The sequence below is a fragment of the Lissotriton vulgaris genome, chromosome 8 (genome assembly GCF_964263255.1).
Source record: "Lissotriton vulgaris chromosome 8, aLisVul1.2, whole genome shotgun sequence".
Taxonomy (NCBI): domain Eukaryota; kingdom Metazoa; phylum Chordata; class Amphibia; order Caudata; family Salamandridae; genus Lissotriton; species Lissotriton vulgaris.
In genome coordinates, this window is record NC_141696.1 from 49,334,257 (window position 1) to 49,354,840 (window position 20,584).

General features: G+C 48.0%; 1 protein-coding gene across 1 annotated transcript in view; it reads right to left on the reverse strand.

The window, feature by feature from the left end:
• The window catches only part of LOC147693352 (transient receptor potential cation channel subfamily M member 2-like), a 3,804,886-nt gene that overhangs the window by 3,410,860 nt on the left and 373,442 nt on the right, over positions 1-20,584 (reverse strand). The window lies entirely within an intron of this gene.

Genomic DNA, 20,584 nt, shown 5'->3' on the forward strand with positions numbered 1-20,584 from the left:
TGAAGACCCCGTTTAAGGGCTCAAGTAAACCTCCCATGTAGGGGTCAAAACGCCGACGGCTCTACCTGTCTTGTCATCCGGCACTATCCATGACCAAAATATTTACAAGTGTGACCGTAGAATGACTTTTGTATTAGTTCAACTGTAACTTTGGCTTGAATAAGTTATAGCCTTTTCTTCATTACTAATGAATGCTTTGTTTTTGAATATGAAAAGTAGTTCTTTCCTTTGAATCACCCTACCCTCTTTTCATTTCACACCTTATTCTTCCTCCCCCTCCTCTGTATTTGGGGCTTTAATAATTTTTATGTCAAAGATTTGAATTGATTCAGTTGCATATTGTGATTTATTGACAGTGATTGCTTTATTAAACATGATGAATTTTGTATTCAAAAAGGTTTTAAATCAGTAATTACGTACCTTTCCTTGATACGCTGTTTCTCTGGGACCCTTGTATATGTATCACTTAGCACCCAGGTCCCAGTGACTTTTTGGGTAAAACCCCTCTTTTGGTAACACCAGGTCCAAATTTGGCAGCTCTGGCAAGAGTGCCACATCCTCTACCCTACTGAATACCATACTGCCCCACTGGGAGAAACTCGCACTGCCTTAAGCTACAACCCAATTGTGCTGAGACTCAATTCAAATTATGCATTGGACAATAGTAAAATGCTACCTGAAAAAATAGTAACAACACCATGTAAAAAGCAAACACTGAATGCAAGGATGAGCAAAGCATGTGAAATGTAAGCAGGAACAATGTGGTTACCTTAACGGTTTTAAACTCATTATTCAGAAATCAGTAAGTGATTTTGCCTGAAAAGTTCAGGACATGACTACAAGACCAGGAATGGACCTGTTTCAATGTCCATTGCTTATACCCTTACAAAATGTAAGCAGTTTGGTTTAAAAAAGACCAAATCCCTCAATACAGAGCTGTGGTACACATTTTATAGGCTAAAATAATTAAAACAGTTGAAAACGCTCATATTAAACGTTTTCCACTCCACCCCTCAACCAGGTATTGCAGTCCTTTTATTAATGGTGCACTTCCCCACACTGAGAAAACAATGTTGTTCAAAGAAAGTAGATAAAAAGAAAGTAGCGCTTCACTGGAAAACTCTGTAAAGAAGCGCTAAGGTGCATGGGTGTAAATAAAAATCTGGTCTGTCTGCTGACCACTCTGCATTGCTTTATTTGGTTATTTAATTATTTTTCTTATTTTGATACTTTTTTCTCTCCGTCCCGAGGTTGTACTTTGGAATAGAACCCTGTCAGAAAATGAGGAAATTTCAAGCTAAAGTGTTCTGCTAGTTTTTGGATCCATTTCACGGGGGAACAAATAAAGAAGAGAGGCAAGAGAGAGTATGTAACGGCTGTCTTTTGAAATCAGCATTTAAGGATAAGTGAGACAGAGACAGAAAGAGATGGAGGAATAAAGAGAGAGAGGGAGGGGGGAGGGCATCTACCAGAGGCAGAACAGGAGAAGTGGACACTGTCCTTCCTTCTCTGGGCATGACGGAAAAGAGATAGCCCTGCGAATAACAGAAGGGAGAGGGGAAATTCTTTTGTCCCCTCGTCCCCCCCACCCTTGTCCCCCGTGTCCCCCCCACTCCAAAATTTGGGGGGGATATGTCCCCCACATCCCCCACACTTCCTACGCCCTTGGTGCTAAGTAAAAATATCTTAATATTTGCCGCAGCCGAAGGGCTTCGACCTACTTTCCCGTAATTCACGAGGGGGTCTCCGTAACCTCTCTGTAATACTTCCATTGTGTTTTTAAAAATGTCCGCAAGGTTCATAGTTTGCTTTGCATCTGTAGTATGTTTTCAGAGCCTTTTATTTGAACCAAAAGCCTCCATGACCCCCTACAGCTGGTGATCACTTGGATAATATTCACTGTATAGAATTTACAAAAAATCATTTTTCTAGGGGCGTAGATCCACTTTACTAGGTTAAAGTAGCATTCTCACCATGCGTAGTGCTTGTTTGAGTTGCAGATTCTGAAACAGTCGTTTCCATTGGCTGGATGCTTGGATGGGTTAATACAAATGCAAAAGACCGTAATCGTGGTTTAAAAAGCTTTTCCTATGGGCATCCATTCACCAAAATTGTAAGAGTAGTGGAAGTAAAATCATGCTGTTTTTGAGGAACTGATGGCATCAAAGGTTTGACCTTTGGACCTCCCGGGTGGCTGACAGCAAGGTAGCGGAAGCATGGCCGACACTGCCGAGTTTAGCGGGTGCAGGCTGAGGAACCCGGAAGAAGGGGGTGGAAAAGCGAAGAAGGCTGGGCCGCGTAAGTTCCCGCCTCCCTCTGACGAGTGAGGCGAGGGCAGGACGCTGCCGGAGAGGAACGCCGAAGGAGCCGCCGCACAACTCCGGCCCAGTCAGCTGCCTAAAGTCTGCGGCGCTGGAGCCAGAATCATCCCAGAACAGCTGAGCCAAGATCGGAGGTGGTGACGCAGTCGGGCGAGCAGGCCGGGACTGAATTTGTTGCACCATCCGGTAAGGACGTGGTGGGAAGTGCGGGGCCCCAGAGGCTAAGAGAGCCTTGTGACTGTCCAAGAGGTTATCCCAGAGGGGAGAGAGTTGAGCCAACCCGGAATATCAGCCAGGGAGTTAATAACTGTTGTTTCCAGAGAGGGGACTGGGAAGCTATCCTAAGACCTTGGGATATCTCGCCTCTGGTAAACTACGCCTGAAACAGTGCGACCCCAGTGCGTGGCTCCAGGGTTGAGGCATTTTCCTCTAAGTCAATGAAAGCAGCCTAAATGAAAAAGTCTTCCGAATGAGGCTAACTTTGCCGTACATGTAAGCCGAGATAACAGAGTGGTTTCAGGGATAAGGTGGGGGCCACTCCTGGTTTGCAGAACGACTAGAGACAGAGAACAGTCTTGTGGAAATCTGAGATAATACTATGAATTTAGAGCAATCTATGTAGCTTAGAAAGAATAACAAAAGTAATCTGCCTGTCTTTATTCAGATATTCAGCTGCTTGAACAATGGAACTAGAGTGCTATTAATGAAACTGTTGATGGAACCTGTAGCTTTATGCCAATAGAAACTTTGAAACTCTAAGGGTAATGTATAGTCCTGCCTTATTGTAGAGGGGGTTTTGATGTTGCTGTTTTCTTCAACTTAAGCTGAGTATTCTACACTGCCTAAATACGGGAAATATTGCTGAGCTCCTTTCATTAGGGAGAGAATTGTGTCGAAAATGTTAAATAAAATGTGTAGATGGTAATAATCAAATGTAGAGTAATTTTTTGAACTGAATCTAAATGCTGCCAAGTAACAAAAAAAAACCGCAAAGTGATTTTATAAAACAGCCCGTATTTTTCTAAGACTGGTGTAGTATCTTTCTTTTCTAGTGGATGGACGCTGTGTTACTGAAGGGTTTGACGCAAGCTTAACACATGTGCCTTTAGGATAGACTTTCCTACTTTGTGCCAAGCTACCCTATGTAGACTGGTAACCCCAGGTCTAACACTGGTTCTACGGTGAAATAAAGCATTGCCCACCAGTCTGATACTCCCTTCCCAGGGTTACCCAGGCCAGCATCTAGACCGAACATATTTGACATGGTTTTGAATTTCTTGATAGGGAAGCCCAACCCCCTGTAGCCAAAAACATTCTATTCAATTCTGGAGTGTGCTTTCATCCTCTATACAGCAATAAGATCACAAGCCACTAAAATCTATGTCCTAGGTTCTTATTGGACGGAAACCTCCCTTTCCCGGATTTATATAAACGTATTACATGGTATGACTAGTTTATGCCTGCGAGTTGGACTATTTTATTATAACATGGTATGGACCATCTCTGCTTTAATCCATCAGATATTTTAGTCAGATCCTACTTAGCTGGGATATCCATTTTTAGGTCTTGCGCCTGCATTGCAGTGCGCAGCATTGTCGCGCAGCGAGAGACCTCTTGTACGGGGTTTGAAAATGGACCTAGGAATCGCACACGCTTGTGCGTGTGATTTTCCTTTGGGCCATGCTATTGGCCTTTTTTATGAAAGACAGCACGCAATTGGCCAAAGGCGGGCGCATTGCTCCGCCCATGGTCAATTGGTGTCTATTACGTGCACCGGCCATCATGTGGTTTCAATTATCGTGCCCAGACACGGGCGCGATAATTGAAACCACAGGTCTCGCTGTGGCGCGCGCTCGTGCATCAATCGCGGGATTGTTCTTTTTTGGCTTCATTTCACAGGGAAGCAACTAAATGAAAGAAGGAAAGAGATGTGGGCATATATATTTTTAATTTCTAGTTCATATTTTGTGACGGGACAATTTGATATTCATCGCAACGCGCACTCAACTCTACTGCATTAAAAATAGGCTATATATACTCCGTTAAAAATGTGTCTGTTTTGTGGCAAAAAACGTTTTTTGTTGTTTTTTTGGGTATGTTCTCGTTAGTAGGCGTTTTGAGAACGCCGCATTCCGCGGCTTGTGTGCACATATAACAACTATCGCTAGTGTACATGCAACATAGGCATATATCATACATGAAGCCTGGCAGCCCCAGGTTGCTTCCAGGGATCGCTGAAGGCTGGTGCTGTGCTGTACCGGGCTGCCCTGGCAGGGTGTGGCGGCCGCTCCAGAGGACCTTTTGAAATCTCGCAGGACGAGTTCCTTGGAGGCCGGGTGCATACTTCGGTGGTGTTTGAAAAGGAGGTTTTCAGCATGTACTGGGGGCTCCTGCGGGGTCAGGCAATGCCCACAGGCAGCAACAACATGGGAATCTCAGGGACTTGGCTTCAGTGAAAGGGGCATTCCTGCGCGAGGGCTGTGGTTCCAGCCAAGGTCAGTGATGGGCTGTGTGTCTGTGCGCAGTGGTGCCAGCCGAGACCGCCCGTGCCTGGACACACACTGCAGGGCCCCATGCTGCAGTTCCAGCCGAGACCACCTGCACCCGTGCCTGGGCACACACTGCTAGACCCCATGCTGTTGTACCAGCTTAGACCCCTAACTCTGCCCGTACTTGGGCACACACTGAGGAACCTCAGTCTATGGTGCCAGCCGAGACCTCTATCCCTGCCCGTGCCTGGCACACACTGAGGGACCTCAGACAGTCTGTGGTGCAAGCAGGGCTCACTCACTGACACTGTGCCCCTGCTTGGGCCTGACTGCGGGACCTCAGGCTGTGGCATCTGTAGAAACAGCAAAAAATGTGCGAGAAAAGTGAAACTTTCCCAGGCTGTGGCACCAACAGGGGAGGCAGATCCTCGCCATGTTTGACCAGAAGCTTCAGGCCCTCGTGCTGTGGTGCCAGAAGAGAGAGCCCCGTGCTGAGCTGTTTTTTCTCATTGTGTGGGGATGAGCAAAAGGAAAGTAAACTATCCCTAGGCCCCCTCATGCTGTGGTGCGACCAGAGGTAGATTAAACTATCAGCATGGGCACAGACAGCAGCGGATCATGCTGTGGTACAATCAGAGGTAGATTAAACTCTCTGTTTGGGTACAGACAGCAGCGGATCATGCTGTGGTACCAACGGAAGGACAATACTCTCTCAGCAAGGGCACAGGCTCCAGCTCCTCTTGCTGTGGTACCAGGAGAGGTAGAGTAATCTCTCTTCTTTGGCACAGAGTGAGGCTTCTCATGCTGTGGTATCAGTGCTTTAAGTGTAAATATAGATGAGGCATTCACTATCCACAGCCTGTTTGCTCTTTAGAAGAGCCATTACTCTCCAGTTAAATGTATTGCACCAGGGCTGAGAAGTGCAGGTACTCTCCCCTTCAAGTGAAAAAATTAAGTTTGTTGCCGCTTATGCAAGTATTTGGCACGCTAAAGACATTTACTGTGACGTCTATATTTCAAATATATCTAATATTTCTTAAGGAGCGCCGAAAAATATCTTAGCGGGTGAAACGCACAGTGTTGAGGGGTGATCGTGCAAGGTTGATTAGTGTGTTACATTGTATAGCGCTACAACCAAGGAACCAGCATTCAATCGATTGCTCGCTGGCAACATATCTAGTAGCTTAAACAATGCGGGCTGGCTTTTAATCTTCTCCCTTCCCTTCATTCTAACATACTGCTTACATCTCTAACGCTCAGAAGCAGTCAGTCCATGGAGTACTAGCGCTATACCGATAAATAAATACACATGAATGCAGCCTTCAGGTCTCAAGACCGAATCATGGAAGTGTCACTTCAGGTTTCTTTTTTTCTGAGATCATTAACACCCTCATCCTCTATGAACAGATGCATCTTAACCCTGCAACAGTGCCACTGCTCACTGACTTTAACGCCTTGGGTGATATGGGTTTTCCCCTCTGTGCACTGAAATATTGAGATCCCACTCTTCATGACAAAGCCAGCTCGTCATCCGTGTAGCGCAGGTAATGCCCATGACGGGCTGGCTTTGTCATTAGCGTCGAAGAGGTTAAGATAACTTCTAAAAGACTCGTTATAGTTCTTTCACAGTCTCATAATTTGAAAATGGAAGCATTTTCAATATTCTATATGCAACGAAGCCATAGTTGCTGCTTATTTATCTTATGCAGCTAACAACCATTGGCAAAGCCAATAGTCCTGGCTTGTTGTAGGTGTAATGTTACTTGCTGTAGTACCTGGATGAAGGATAGAAACAGCAAAATGCCCGACGGGCGGCCCACTAGGATAAGCACAGATTTTTTGCGTGGGTATATTTAAGCCACTCTCTTAACTACATCGACCATGCCCCAGAGACCCTCCACAGTTTTTTCATCCCACTTAAAGCACTGTGTAAAGCTCGCCAATACTTTTGGGTCGAGTTCACGCTATATGAAACTGCAAAAATAAAATATGAATTGTGCATATACACTGCTTGCTGACAAGGCCTGGCTTCTAAGTGCTGTAGTAGCAGATGCCGCATCTGAGATGCGACTATTTACACAAATCATTTGTACGGCCTCTGAAGGTCCTTAATCCATGTCAGTATTTTAGTACGGGGACTAAAAAAAAAAGCATTTGCAATGCAATAGGTCTCGCATAACTGAATGTTTGAGCTATTGGTGTTGCATTATTGTTAGCAATGCCAATAGATCAAACTTTAATAATGCGAGACCTATTGCATCGGAAATGCTTATTTTATTTTAGGAGTTGTAAAAAAATAAGAATGAGAGGACCTAAATTGTCGCCATGGAAAGTATCTAAATAAATATAAGGGGCCAATGCCATGCAATATCATACAAAGCTCATCCTTTAACATGATCCTTTCAGGCACTGGTAACCAATGCAGTTCCTGAATCGTCTTGGAAACAGAGCAACATTTTGGTAGCTTTAACAGAAGACTCTGTAGTGCTATATGCATTTATATGCATAGTGAAACAGACCGATACGTTCAGCCTTTGGTTTTGGAATAGATGTGGGGAAGGGAATTTCTAGAAGTCTTTCTCAGTGTTAGTAAAGGTATTAAAGACAGAAAGTCTTGGCGCTCATACCGAAGCTCACTCGTGGGGTGGAAGCACCGTCAAGGTGGAAATTGTTGACGTCTCATTGAGACTTCAGAATGAGTGAATGGGCTTCCCAGTCAAGCTGACCAAAATGCTGTGCTCAATTCAAATGGTGATGTCTGAGCAATAGGTTTTATTTCTTTGTGATGTTTTCATGTTATATATATTTGCTCTTTTTATTTGATTCTTAGATTTGACAATGCTTGTTTCTTGTTTTGGAGGTCCATTACTATCTGCTTGTGTTTTATCTCTTACATTTGAACGTGTGAGTGTTTTAATATTACTTGCTTGTGCACATATATCTATATACATTTGCATGTTGCTTTACCAGTTTCATTTGACATCTGGGAAAGTCTTTCTGTTAGAGAGTGGTGCATTAATAAAATCCCACGATTTATTTTTAAACTTCCTTTTGATTTGCTTCATCTTGCGACTGCTGAATCTCCTTTACACATATTTCTTCTTGCTTTAACAAGTGCTTCTTCTTGGGATTGCTGAATTTCTTTAATTTTGGAGTATAAAGCTCAGCAGATTCGCCGCTGCCTTTTGCAAGTATTGCAGCTTAGATTGAGAACGTTTGTTCACCCCTAAATAGAGTGCATTACAATAGTCTATCCTTGAGAGAATGAGGGCGATCACTACTAACCTTTGTAAGTCAAATGGAATAAAAGACAGAACCTTCTAAATCAGCTTAGTTAGGTAAAAGCCGGAAGAAGCCATATGGTTAATCTACTCTGAGAAATTGAACTCTATTTCAAAGATAATCCTTACATTTTTTACCTTCGGGACAGGGAATGGTAGTGGGCCAAAGTCCTCAGGCCACCAAAATTATTCCTGGCTGCTAGGTTCTTGCCAAACAAAATCACCTCTGTTTTCTCAGTATTCAGTTTTAAAGAATTGTGACACATCTAACCCGCAGTCTGTGTCAAGCATTGCTTAAACTTATAGGCCGCTGTGCCATTTTAAAGGAGATGGATACAATAGTTTGTTTGTGTATCATCGGCAAAACAAATAGCTGAGGAACCAAAGGATTAGAGGAGTTCCCCCAAAGGAGTAATATAGATGCTGAAAAGCGTTGGGGACAAGAACGACTCCTGAGGTACCCCACATGAAAGAGAGAAGGGGTTGGATTTAAAGCTGCCAACCAAAACTGTTTGGACTCTCTTGGCTAGGAAGGAACTGAGAAGTGAGAGTGCTGCACCTCTAACTCTGAACCTCTCCAGCTGGTTTACGAGCACCCCATGGTTCACTGTATCAAATGCAGCTGAGAGGTCCAGGAGTATCAGTGTGGCACCCCAACCTTCCTCCACCAGCCTCCGGTTTTCCTCTGCATCAACTACAAGAGCCGATTCTGTACAATGTTTAGGTCTAAAATCCTGTGGCTTGGAATGTAGTATAATGTTGGAGTCCAAAAAGGTGTCAAATTTTCATTAAATGCCTTTTTCAAGATTTGAGCAGGGAACGGCAGGCAAGAATTAGGGCGATAATTCTTTGTTACTGTCGTATCTAATGTAGGTTTTTTAAGATGGGAAGAACAAAAGCCTTATTCCATGCCAGTGGATAGGAACTTGCCTGTAAAATACTATTCCGTTTTTTGGCCAGATGCCCTGAAAACAAATCAGGGGCCAAATGAAAGACAAAAGGTGGACAAGGGTCGGACTGTGCCCCAGACTTTGTGGCAACAATCAATCAGATTCAGAACTTAATTCTCTGTGAGAGGGGGAACATTGCACAGGTCCTCTCAAAGTGTCAAGTTGTCAGGTGCAGGCTGAAAAGAATTAAATGAGTCAATATAAGATGAGTCAGCTGCAGATCCCAAGTAGCCAGAAATCTTATTTTCTCCAAATTCATAGAATACACCATTTATTGTGCTTTAGAAATAAACAGTCAGTTTCTTACAAAAACCTTGATTAAGGGCATTGTTGCTGCCCTAGTCTATATTGGAGAGAAAGGTGATTGTTTTAAATTGCTCAGATGTGGAACTGTCAGCCACTTATATTATTTCTTACAAAAAGTAAAGAGTTTTAGCTGAGAGTATGAACTCTTTATATTCCTTACAGACTACTGAATACTTTCCCTTCTCTTCTGGATCATACTCACTTTTCCATTTTTGTTCAAAAGCCCTACATTTCTGCTTAAGATTCCTCAATCAATCAATTAAGTGACTTGTAAAGCGCAATTACTCACCAGTAAGGGTCTCAAGCCACTGGTTGGGGTGGGGTGGGGGGGACAGGTTGCGGACTGCTGATCCGTATAATGCACTGTTGTTTAGTCGAAGAGCCAACTCTTGAGGTCCTTCCTGAATTGAGGCAGTGAAGGTGATTGTCTGAGGTGGAGAGGCAGGGTGTTCCAGATCTATGCTGCATGGTGGGAGAAGGATCTTCCTCCTTCCTTTGTCTTGCAGATACGTGGGACGGTGGACAGGGCTAGTTGGGTGGAGAGGAAGTCTCTGGTGGGTGCATGGAATACGAGGCAGTGGTTGAGGTAAGCAGGTCCCGCATCGTGTAAGGCTTTGTAGGCATGTGTGAGGAGCTAGAAGGTGATTCTATTGTTGATTGGTAGCCATTGTTGGTCTGTCAGATAGCCGGTGATGAGGCTGTGGATATTGAAGGGGACGATGGCGGAGGCATTCTGAATGTTGTACAGTTTCTTGAACAGTTTTTGGGTGATGCCGGCGTTGAGCTCTTTGCCATAGTCGAGTCAGCTGCTGATTAGTGCGTGGGTAGGTGACCGTCTTTCTTGACTTGGTGGGGTTCCACTTGAAGATCTTTTGGAGCAGGCATAGCGTGTGGAAGTAGGATGATGAGACAGCGCTGATTTAGCCGTTCATGGTGAGCGAGGAGTTGAGGATGATGCTGAGGTTTTGTGTGTGGTCTGTGAGTGTGGTGGGGGTCCCAATCTGCACGGCACAAGGAGTCATCCCAGGCGGAGGGGAGGGAGCTCAGGATGAGGGTTTTGGTCTTCTCCAAGTTGAGCTTGAGGCAGCTTTCCTTTATCTAGGTGGCAACAGCCGTCATCCCATCATCGAAGTTGTTCTTGGCGACTGTGAGTTCTTTGTTGAGGGAGAGGATCAGCTGGGTGTCGTCGGCAAAGGACACAATCAATATTGAGTCTGTGGTTCCTGAAGATGGCTGAAAGCGGGCCATGTAGATATTGAAGAGAGTGGGGCTCAGGGAGGAGCCCTTAGGTAATCTGCAGCTGGTGGGTTCAGAGTGGAACAGTGGTATTCTGACTCTCTGTGTTTAGCCAGTGAGGAATAAGTGGATCTATTCCAGGGCTTTGTCATGTATGCTGGGGTCAAGGAGTCTCATCAATAGGGTGCGGTGGGAGACAGTGTTGCAGGCAGGCGAGAGGTCCAGGAGGATGAGGGGTGCAGTTTTGCCTTGGTCGAGGAGGGTGCAGACATCGTCTGTGGTGGCGAGAAGGGTGATCTTGGTGTTGTGGTTGCTTCGGAACCTGGATTGGGAGAGGTCCAGGATGTGGTTCGCTTTGATGAACTCTGAGAGTTGGGAGTGATGGATTTCTCAATGACCTTGGATCGGAAGAGGAGCAGAGACATGGGTCTGAAGTTCTTGAGGTCTGCCGGGTCAGTAGAGGGTTTATTTCAGTGAGGGGTTGATCTCTGCAGGTTTCCAGTCTTCCAGGAAGGCGGCGGAATTGATGGAGCAGTTGATGGTGCAGCGGAGTTCGGGTCGATGAAGGTGCCGGCTCTGTTGAAGATGTAGGCAGGTGTTTGAGGGTTCTCCGGACTGGATGCTCTTCATGATTTTGAGGGTGACGTTAGTGTTGAGGGGAGTCCAACTGAGCAAGGTCTACTGGGATCTCATGTCATTGGGTGCGGCGGTTGCTGGTGGGGTGACAGGGACTTGGGTACCGAGCTGTTGGAACTGTCATAGATTTACTTAATCTTATGGTGGAAGAAGGTGCCAAGGTTTTTGCAGAGTTCTTGGGAGGGTGGAATCTCTGCTGTTTCTGTGCTGGGTTTGGTGAATTATTTGACCACAGCAAAAAGGTCTTTGCTATTGAGTGCGTTGGTGGCGATCCTTTCTTGTAGGGCCTCTTTCTTTGTTGTTCTAAGGAGGTGGTGGTGTGCTGTGACTGCGGTTTTAAAGGCTGAGTGGTCTTCGGGGGTCTTGTTGCTCCTCCATCTCTTTTCGAGCCATCCACAGGTAGGTCTGGACTCCTGAAGGGCGGGAGAGAACCAGCTGGCTTTTTTTGACTGTTGCTTGCCTGGGGCTTTTTGAGGGGAGCCAGTGTGTCTGAGCCTTTGGAGATCCATCGGTGGAGGTTGAGTGCTGAGGTATTAACGTCCGCAGACATCAGAGGTGGGGTTTTGCTGAGGAAGGTGGTGACTGCTCTTTGATGACCTTGTTCCAACTTCTGCGAGGGTAGCCGTGAGTGTGCTGGTGTACAATAGGTTTGGTGGAGGAGAAGTGTACGCAGCGGTGCCAAGTCCAAAGAAGCTCAGAGCTCTGGCTGAAGGTGATGTTGACGCTGGCAGAGAAAATAGGGTCAATCGCATGTCCTGCAGAGTGGGTTTGGAAGGTGACCCTTTGTTTGAGTCAGAGAGCGGCGAGGTTCTCCAGCAGGGACAATGTGTTCCTGTTGTTGGGGTTGTCCAGGGAAAAGGTCAGGTTGCCGAGGAGGATGTAGTCTGTGGAGGCCACAGTGTGGGGTGCGATGAAGTCGATGAACGAGTCACTGAAGGCTGGAAAATGGTCTGCGGGGGCAGTAGATGAGGGTGCCACAGAGGGTGGTGTTCGGGTTGGTCTGGAGATGGAGGGGTTCCATTTTGGTCAAGTGGTGCTTTTGTGTACGATGGCGATGCCTCCACTCAGTTCAGGAGTATACCAAGGTGCAGAGGGACGTTTCCTGTGACAGTTTACTTGGAACAAATTGAGTCATAGCAGAATCAATCCATGGCGTAAAGTTAGAAGAGGCAGTACCAATGTTGGAATCGGGTAGTGGACTAATAATCCTCAGTGCCTTCTCTAACTCAGATTTTTTCAACTTGGGCCTTGGGCAGAAAACTAATGGAGCATTAGACTGACTTGGTGGTGGGCTAGTCCTGGAGATGCTAACTTAAAACAAACTGCCTTATGATCTGTCCACAGCAGGGGCAATGTTCTATCCATTTCCATTTTCAACATCTTTATTCGACAAGTTACAGTCATAAAAGCATTTGTAAGAATACAGAAGAAATATATATATAAAACAGCTGTTGAAGGAGAAGCATAGCTTAAATAAATAATAAAAAAGGCAGCTCCGATGTCCTTATTTATACAGTTCATTAGTAAAACCTAAGAAGTAAAATACACACGCCAAGACAGACCCCCTAGGGGGACTTCTAATTTTATGTCTAAATTATGCTAAATTTACTTATAATAAAAAAAAAAATTTTTTAAAAGCTCCTTAAAAAGTTACATCATACAATTAAGATATATACAAAACGGGGGGGGGGGTGTCCAGTGACCAGTTAAGATGGTCGCGGCTTAACTGAGCTCCGCGACCTGACGAGCTTTCCCCGACTATCCGCCTAACTTATCCTGACATGCGGCAGCGCTGCTGCCTATCAACTGAAATCGGAGAGGTCTCCACTCCGCAATGGTCCTACCTGCACTCGGGGACTCCCTTCAGCCACGACGCGGCGCCACCGTGCAGATCGCGGCCTAGTGTGCCTGTAGACGCCAGGGCCTGGGGTGGCAAGGAGGTCCGGTGGCGAGACGACTGGTGCAGCTCTGTAGCCGCCGGAGAAACGGGACGGCCAAGAAAATTGACAGCGGGGCCGGGTCCCCGCGGCAATGCCGGCAGCAAGTACGAGACCCCCCCACCCCCCTCTCCGGTGGCTGGGAGAAAGCGGTCAGACCCGACACAGTGGTGAGGGAGCATCCGAGGCCTGATTGCCACTGGGCCCAAAACTAACGTGGAGGAGGGCGACGGTCCGTCCACAACCCTGTGCCTGGCAGCCACTAATCCACAAGCCCTTACGACTAGCTGCTCTCAGGTGTGGTGGGGGTCGCCGCACCGTCGGGCCTGGCGCCGGAATCAGGCGCCCAGGACCATTGAGAGGCCCTTGTTAAGCCTTGCACGGCCCCCTGCATTGTCATCGGAAAGGGACCGTGGTGAGACAAGTGGCGCCCACAGATTCCGCAGAGTACAACATTGGAGAGACAGCGTAGGAGGCGCAGGCCGGACTCGGAAGCACCAGGTGATCTCATCTGGCCCTGGCCCGGGTAGGAGCCGCCGCATTGCAACTGGTGTGAGACCCCACATCCGCACTATCGTAACAGTGACCCACGCAGACTTACCTGTATTCCGCCACAAAAAGGAGTGATGAGTGGCAGGGGATCCAGAGGGCAGCAAGTGCTGCGGCTCGATAAATTTGCATATAATAAAGATGGCGCGGACACTACTAAAGGCAACACGCCACACTCGGCTGCCCGCCCAACTGACAACCCCGGGGCTGCCGAGGAGATCACACTCCATGATGTCATGGCGGCATTAAAGAATATGCAATCCTCCATGGGCACGATCTCCACTGACATTTCTCTCATCCGAGCAGACCTCGCCAAAATGTCGGATCATGTGGGAGATGTGGAGAAAACGACGGCAGGACTAACTGCAGACACGGCGGAATTACAGACCAAAGTGCGCAAACTGGAGGAAGACAACATCCTGTTGAAGGAAGGTAGATCCCGCCGCAATAATGTACGCCTGGTCGGAGAACCGGAGACGGCCGGGGGTCCAGCACTTGACCTCTTCGTGGAAGATCTCATTCAAAATCAACTCCAACCAAGAGGACTTTCAAAATATTTTTCGGTGGAGCGTGCCCACCGCGTACCCGGAGGCAAGCTGCGCCTAGGGAATCCACCCCGACCAATCCTGGCTCGCATTTTTAACTTACGCGACCGCAACGCCATTTAGCAGGCCGCACGCATTGCCCCGCCAATGAAAATTGAAAATCTGGACGTTACCTTCTACCCTGACTACACGGCGGCAGTAGCACAACAACGACGAAGCTTCACAGAGGTGAAGAAGGAGTTCCGCACCAGAGAAATTCAAGTACTCTATGATTTTTCCTGCAAGACTGCGCGTGGAATCCGAAGGAAAGACGTGGTTCTTTAAATCCCCTGGGGAAGCAAGAGACTGGCTAGAGGGATGGCGTCCGGCTCGATTATCTCTTCAGTGCAAAAAACTGCTTCAACGTCGACGACGACAGTGTCGACGACGACAGCATCGTCGGCCTTCTCATCGACGACGAAGACGACGCCTTCGTCGATGGCGAGTATGCCAGTGTCGTCGACCATTCCATTTTCACCATCGACGACGAAGATCCTATTGTCGACGATGAAGTCGACGTCGACGACGAAGTCAAAGTCGTCGGCGATTGTGCCGCCGACAAAGATCATCCCGTCGACGAAGGCCACGTCAACGAGAATTCCGTCATCGGCACTGCATCTGACAACGCCAAAAGGAAATGGAAAGAGTCTGTGCTGCTATCTCAAGCCATGGATACCTTGCCGCCACAGACAGCCCATATCGGCATCAAAAGCTAAGGAAACCAATTACGCCAGACCTGACGTCACCCAGTAAGGTGCAAGAGCTGCCTCCAACCTGCCTGTTTCAAGGTGAAGAGTCGGAGGAAGAGTTGTACACACAAGCCACAAGCCCATCAGACCTTGTGGTCAAGTGCCAAAGCACGGATGAGGAAATGGAGGAGGTGGAACATGTGGAACATACAGTCCACACTCAAGTCTGCACACAAGTTACACCGATGGTGTGCCTACCAGCGGCCATTGTATCAGACCTGCAATTCTTAATACAAGACTACAAACAGCGGTTTCCGGAAAAACCCACTACACCTGTACCGACATCTGTACACGCACCCACTCCATTGGCCCGACACAAGCCGCCACCACTAGCGCTTAGTGGGGAACAAGAGTCACTGCAAGAAATTCAATCGTCTGATGACGAAGAAGGGGACCAGGATGAGGGCGAGGTCCGTGAAGACGAGTCTGACCCAGACGTAGATCAAGACTATATTGCTCCTTCTCCGGCCTTCCCCGGAACCACAGTCCTCAGAATCACCACCCGCTGATATCAGTGGATTCCATAACCTTGTAGAGCGCACAGCCAAACGATTCCACATGACTATGGCGTCTCAGGAAGGCGAGTACTTCCTGTATGACTTCAAGGAACCAGCTAAAAAGACAACTAAGTCAATTCCTATCATTGACTTTATATGGAAGCAAGGGAAATTACTGATGCAAACACCAGCTTCAATCCAAGTAGTGGTACCCAGGCTTGAAAAGAAATACAAGGCGACTTCATCAGCGCCAGCATGCCTCACAGGTCACCCCAAGGAAGATTCTGTGGTAACCCAGGCGGCACAGAAAAATTCACGTAACCCAGCATCGCCTCTGTCAACACCACCTGACAAGGAAGGCAGAAAACTGGATACTTTTGGCAAGCGTTTTTCCACCACGTCAGCCATGACAGTAAAGGTGGCAAATTCCATCGCACTTCTGGGCCGCTACAATCGGCAACTCTGGGCAGATATTGCACCTTACCTATCTCACCTGCCAGAGGATGTTAAGGAGGAAGCTCAATCGCTCCTCTTGGAAGGCCAGACATCTGCCTCTGAGCTCATTGACTGCGCAATGCATGTCGCCATGACCGGTTTCAGGCAACAGGCAGGTGCTGCTGTACTCAGAAGACAAGGCTGGCTCAAAGCCACCTCTTTCCGCCAGGAGGTGCAGACGAAGATTATTGATATGCCCTATGACGGCCAACATCTCTTCGGGGATAAGATTGATGAGGCCTTAAATACTATCAAAAAAGACACGGACACTGTCAAAGCCCTTGGAACACTGCAATTCCGGAACCAGTCCTTTCGTGGAAACAAAAATAGAGGACAATCTTCTTAAAGAGGCACTTACCAGAACAGGTCCTCCTATTCATACAACCAAAACAGAACGCAATACCAACCGCGACAACAGCAGCAAGGGCGTCAGACTTCCTACGGCAAGTCTAATTACAGAGGGAAAAAACAGAAAAAACCTGCTGGCAACCGCCAATGACTTGTGTCAATGGCCAGTCCACCCACCATCGAACTTCTTCAAAATTGCAGGGAAACTCACACACTTCCTCGAAAATTGGAGATTGATAACAACAGATCGGTGGGTGCTCCAGCTCATTCAATTCGGACATTCCCTGGAATTTGTCACGATCCCCCCGACAACACCACCTCGCAAACAGTCCCACAGGCACCTACGATTGCTTCTGCAGGAAATCTCCTCCATGCTACAGAAGGGAGTGATAGAGAGAGTTCCACCAACCCACAAAGGAAATAGTTTTTACTCCCCCTTCTTCCTGATCCACAGGAAAGGGAAAAAGTGGAGACCAATCCTGGACCTCAGGGCACTCAACGTGTTCCTAAGAAAACAATTGTTCCGTATGGTGACACTCCAGGAGATCATGGGACTATTGGAGGAAGGGGACTATATGACGTCCTTAGACCTGCAGGAAGCTTACTACCATGTTCCTATCCTCAAAGGGCACAGGAAATACCTCAGATTTGCTGTAGCGGGGCAGCATTACCAATTTTGTGTCCTCCCGTTTGGCCTCAAATCTGCCCCTCGGATATTTACCAAATGCCTCTCACCTGTGGCGGCTTTCCTTCGTCAACAAGGACACCAGGTCTTCCCATACCTGGATGACTGGCTGGTCAAGGCACCATCCGCGACCGGCGCAGCCAAATCCTGCAGCGCCTGTCTGGATATTTTCCAGCGTTTAGGTTTGACCCTCAACGCGAGAAGTCTACACTGGAGCCCAACAAGGTCATTACATTTCTTGGGGCGACAATAGACACAGAACGTGTCAAGGCTTTCCCTTCTCAGGAAAGGAAAGTCAAACTCATCTCCCTGGCCACGTCAGTGGCATCAAGGAAGACTTTACCGGTCCGCACCTTCAAGTCCCTCCTCGGCATGATGTCCTCATGTATCATGCTCATACCCCACTGCCGCCTCAAGATGCGCCCACTCCTGGAGGAGTTGACAAGCCAATGGACACAAAGTACAGAATCATTCAAGAACCGCATACGAGTCACTCGAAACATGGTCAACCACTTACAGTGGTGGAGATCGTTCAAACACCTGTCACAGGGACTGCCGTTCCTGCTTCCCGCAGAGCCACATGTGATAACAACGGACGCATCCCTAGAAGGCTGGGGAGCGGTCCTCCAAGAACTCCAGATCAATGGCAAGTGGACAGAACAGGAAACCCAGCTCCACATCAACCTATTGGAGTTAAGAGCGGTCTTCCTAGCTCTACAAGCCTTCCTGCCACGCATTCAAAACTCCCCAGTGCTCGTCAGAACAGACAACACCACGACGTTGCAATACCTAAACCAGCAGGGGGGGACGCGATCGCTCTCACTATCTCGCGAATCGCAAAGAGTCTGGAACTGGCTTGTGAAACACAGGATAACACTGAAAGCAGAGTACGTCCCTGGCAAGGACAACGTCTTGGCGGATGCTCTGACCACACAGGGATCTCCATCCCACGAATGGGAACTAGACATGGAAGTGCTGGAACACCTCTTTGCGGAATGGGGAACTCCGCGAATAGACCTCTTTGCCATGAGAAACAACGCCAAATGCCCAAGCTTCGCAAGCAGGCATCACCAACCAGGAACCCTCGGAAATGCTTTTTCCATCGCATAGTGCAACATCTTTGCGTACGCCTTTCTGCCATTTCCACTGATACCCAGGGTTCTCAGGAAGATGAAGTCGGAGCCCTGCACTCTGATTCTGATCGCCCCATTCTGGCCGAGGCAGCACTGGTTCACGGACCTTCACCGCCTCTCGGCCCAGCCACCTATTCGCCTGCGTCAACATCCAGCTCTGCTCACAATGTCCCAAGGACAGGTACACCACCCGAATCTGAGCTCTCTAAAATTGTCAGCTTGGCTCCTGAGTACCGGGAATTCAGCCACATACACATCCCGCAGGAGTGCAGAGACGTCCTTGCAAAGGTTAGAGTGGACAGCACTAATAAAACTTACTCATTAAAATGGAAACGGTTTCGCTCCTGGTGTGTGGCCGAAGGCCTGCAGCCTTTCCACATCACTCCACAACAGCTGCTACCATACTTACTACATCTGGCACAATCGGGCCTTTCACACGCATCCATTAAAGTGCATCTGGCGGCGATCTCATATTCACCAGGACTCCTAAGGGTCCATCCCTGTGGGCAGACAGACTTATAAAGCAATTCCTTAACGGTCTATCCAGGTCCTTCCCACGACCAAGGCTGATCCCTCCGTCGTGGCACCTCAGTGTGGTCCTTCACCAATTAATGAAGCACCCCTTTGAACCCATCCATAGGGCAGACATCAAATTTATCTCATGGAAAACGGCCCTCCTCCTGGCTTTGACTTCTGCTAGAAGGGTCAGCGAGTTGCAGGCTCTCTCAATTCAAGATCCTTTCATTCAGTTCAGAGAGGACAGAGTGATCTTACGAACTAATCCTCCGTTTATTCCGAAAGTCCCTTCAGACTTCCACCTCAACGAACCAGTGGTCCTCAGGTCATTCTTTCCAAATCCTACCACTGTGGCCGAGAGAACTCTACATTTGTTGGATCTGAAGAGATGTCTTAAATTCTACATTGACAAGACAAAACACTTCCGAAAATCATCTCAACTCTTTGTTGCCTTTAGTAGACCACGGAAAGGCATGCCCCTGTCAAAGCAAAGCATTTCAAGGTGGATTTCCTCGGCGATCACATTTTGCCATGACACGGCCGGACGACCTTTGGACGCAAGAGTCAAAGCTCATTCGACAAGAGCCATGTCCACGTCTGCGGCACTGTTTGCTGGAGTGCCGGTATTGGACATCTGCAGAGCGGCGACCTGGAAGTCACCGCATACCTTCACCATACACTACTGACTGGACACTGAGCTGATGAAGGATGCAGCAGTGGGCCAAGCAGTGCTTCGCCATCTATTCCAGTGAGGTGAGCCTTCCGACATCCATGTGAGAAGTTGGCCTGATATGCAGTGCTCACTATTCTAGTGATCACTATGCATCAGTCCAAACGACCCTTATGGTGATTGGTTGTAAGTCAACCTTAGACCAGCTATCCTAGTAGCGTGGATACGAGCAGTCTTCGGGCTATACTCTAGAGGGCGTGTTAAGCCAGCTGTTATACCATCACATATACCCCTTGAACACCAAGTGAAAGGACACCACACAAGTGTTATGAAAATAAACAGTGTATTTATTTAAGTCACAACAGCCCTGTACTCTTTATGAGGAAAGGGTACTAAGCACACAACAAAACTCTTAGGAAAATACTTCAAGTGCACAATCTACACAAATGCCCGAGGGCACGGAAAGTTAGTGTTCTCGGGCGAACCCGATAAGGTAAGTCGGAAGCGACAGTGACTCTGGACCCTTAGATAATGAGGCTATGCTGGGGCACCGAAATGCCGAAGTTACCTAGCCCAGGGGCTGCGGCTGCATAGGTCTTTACAGACGTCGGGAATCCTCGCTGACGGACCAGGAGCCGGAAGGAAGGAGTTGCTGGCCGGCGACCAGTGAAGATAGTTCGTAGAGATCCAAGCCTGGATCGGAGATGGATGACACCTGAAAGCAGAGGGGACCAAGTTCGTAACTACTAGCCAGTAGTCAGAGGGTACCAGGAGGGCACCGGATGATCATCACCTCGACTAGGTGAGTGGGCGACGCTAGACTCGGCAGTCTCACGGACCAGGAGGCGTTGTCGGCGACCAGGATGGAAGTGCGAGCTGTCCCACGATGGTTGATGCTGTCGGCGTCGCTGGGCCCAGGATTGGGGCAACGAGCCTTGGCAAATTCAGGCCCACGTGGTGAACCTAAAATGGCGTCTTGAGTGGACCAGGAGGGTCCGGGGTGCTCCTCTCTCAGAAGGGAGCAAAGGCCAGTCTGGAGCAACCAGACCAGCAGCGTTGTTGTCGGGCGTCTTCGAGGAGGCCACGAGCCAACAGGCTAGTAGCCAGACAACGTGATGAGCAGCAAAAAGCAGAAGGGCCCCACGCAGATCGTGGAGATGCTGGGAGGCTGGACTTCGGTGCTGGAGCTGCTCAGGGTCGGG